Raw genomic sequence first — 2,878 nt, forward strand, 5'->3', positions numbered from 1 at the left:
TGTAATCCTTTTGCTAACTTATTTGGATTTCTTTTTTAAAAAATGAATAAAGACTGGTTGCTAGAAAAGTGTCTGCAATGATGTATCAGGAGGGAGACACTGACAACACTGAGGGGTCCATATGCACAAGGCATGGAGGGGGGACCACTCGGGATGGGTTTCTGTGAATGGAGCTGTGGTCCTGAACTGGTCACCAGACACAAGAGCCAGGCACTGCACCGCTGGGGAAGAGACCAGATTCCTCAGAAATCCTGGGCACACCAAGGCAGAAGTACAAAGCACTCTATTGTACTTTACGACAGACATCATTCACAGTCTGCTGTGTTCCAACTTACAGCCCAAGAGGTCCACTGAACATGCTCACACCTTGTGCTCAGCCCACAAGTAGGGTTAGGGGTGCAGAGCTGAGTTTGTGGGACTTTCCTCCCTCAGCCCTGTCTCTCCCCTGGATCCACATAACCTTGAGCTCTACAGAGAAACAGGAGGTGGCTACACAGAGCAAATGGAGCCAGACACTGTCATGTCTTCATAGGACAATGAGCATGTCCCCTTACCACCCTCTGCCCTTCCCTCCAAGCACAGGGTTACTCCTGTCCCCACCTACAGCTCAAAGACAGGCGATTGTGCTGAGAGCTGAGAGACAAAGAACAAACAGGCGAAGCTATGATTGTTCAGGAGGCTACTTTTTCAAAGACTGCCTTCCCAAGGGGAGACGGTTGGGTGGGAAAGTGAGAGCGAAGATCATAGCTGGAGACTGTGTACGGATTGACAGAGGTCAGGCCGGGCGGTGGTGGCGCACGCCTTTAATCTCAGCACTGGGAAGGTAGAGGCAGGCGAATCTCTGTGAGTTCGAGGCCAGCCTGCTCTACAAGAGCTAGTTCCAGGACAGGCTTCAAAGCTACAGAGAAACCCTGTCTCGGGGAGTGGGGTGGGGGGACAGAGGAGGTCAAAGCAACTAGAACAGGAAAGGACCAAGAACACTGACTTCAAATTTACCAATTCCAGTTGTGTCGTGCCATTTGATTGGCTGACTGCAGATTGTTTCCTAATCATTTTGGACAGAGGATTCGGTACATGGTACATCCAGGGCCCTCTACAGTTCTCTGGGACCCTTTGGCAACTGACATCAGCCAGTTTAAGAAAGCAGGCGCTGACGGTCATTCTACACTTGCTCGAGCTCAGAAGGACCCCTCCCCAACTGCCTTCCCAACCTTGCCTGGACAGTATGAGGGAGACTCGGCAGAGCTTTGGGGAACTGGAGAGGGTGAGAAGGTAGAGAAGGTGGGCCCCATCAAAGTCTGTCTGCCTCGAATAAGAAATCATCCATCCTGGTTTATGGAATCTTCTTCTTTTTGAGTTTGTCATTGAATTACAGTTTCACAGAGAGCCTGAAGAGGAATGTCTAAGTCTAGCCTTGATCTACTGTCCTTGGGATGAAATATGTGCCTATATTGCCACCCCTACCTCTAGTCTAGTGTGCTCTCTTATAACCACAACACTCGACTGCGCAACCAAAAAGGGCTCTCCTGAGATTTATGTCCTCTGCCCCAGTGCCTCCCGGTGTTCTTAGGTGGGCACTGCCCCACTGTCTTCAGCTGTGATGCATCTATCTCTAGTCCTCCCAGGCCCCTACAAGGGTCTAGTGCTAGCCAAGAGCAAGGGCATCAATGACTACCATGGAGTTCTCAGCTCCTGCGGTTGCTGGATATGGTGTTAAAGCCCATTCTTTTCAGTTACGCCAACTGGAAACCGAGATGTATATTCACACTTGAAAGAATAACCAGGTCGTTAGAATCAACAGAGCCCTGCACAGGCAGGTGTAACCATGGCTTGCAAGGCCTCAACTCACCACATGCCAGCACAGCCAGATGTGAATGACTAACCCTGCCATACAGGAGCCCAGAATATTTTCACAAAATAGATGTTATTAAGCGTAAAGGTTTCCTTAAATTAACAAATTCTCAACCTTCACAATAGAATTACAGATAACGCTCATGTTAATGAATAATGAGCTGGAGTTCTTTAGGGAAATTAACTTAAATTCCCTCAATCAGGGGTAGTAACTACGATAAATCAAACTGGGTTAATCAAATGTTGCCTAATAATGGACTTTAAGGAATACACAGAATGAAGAGGCAAGAATTACTTGAAACTGGCATGCCAGTGTGGATGCAGGCGCTTCCTGGTGTTTGGCTAATTATTATAAATTATAGGATGCTTGCGGCGCCATCTGTGCCCTCCAGCAAACATTCTCAGGTGTTTAACTTCCCGGAAAACCTTTCCACTGGTGGCTGCAGGTGTACTAGGTGGTTGGGGGCAACTGGCGTGGAAGAACAATGGTAGGAGAGAGGGTCCCCTCAACTCAGGTGTCTGTTCCATGGATGAAAAGCCACCCTACTATCCCCTAGCATGTCATGCCCCATGTTCTTTAGTTTCCTGGTTTTGAAGGCTCAAGCTGGGGCACAGATGCCTAGGGAAGCCAGAGCGCCACATGAGATTGGCCAAGGAGCCCAGTTCAGGCCTGAGAGGAACAAATATCACCATTCTTTGTTGACCTCCTCTCTGCACTCCCTTAGCTATGGGTGAACACCCAGACCCAGACTTCTGGTCTCTCACTCTGTTTAGAACATTTCCAGCGACAGCAAAGGAAAACCTTCTGAGGACCCTTCCCTAAAAAGATTCTTCCCTGTTTTCTCCAAATGTTAAAGAAACACGATGAAAAAAAGCTGGGCGGTGGTGCACGCCTTTAATCCCAGGCAGATCTCTGTGAGTTTGAGGCCAGCTGCTCCATAGAGAAAGTTCCAGGACAGCCAAGGCTACACAGAAGAAAGGAAAGAGGGAAGGAAGGAAGGAAGGAAGGAAGGGAGGGAGGGAGGGA

The sequence above is a fragment of the Microtus ochrogaster genome, chromosome 6 (assembly GCF_000317375.1).
Source record: "Microtus ochrogaster isolate Prairie Vole_2 chromosome 6, MicOch1.0, whole genome shotgun sequence".
Taxonomy (NCBI): domain Eukaryota; kingdom Metazoa; phylum Chordata; class Mammalia; order Rodentia; family Cricetidae; genus Microtus; species Microtus ochrogaster.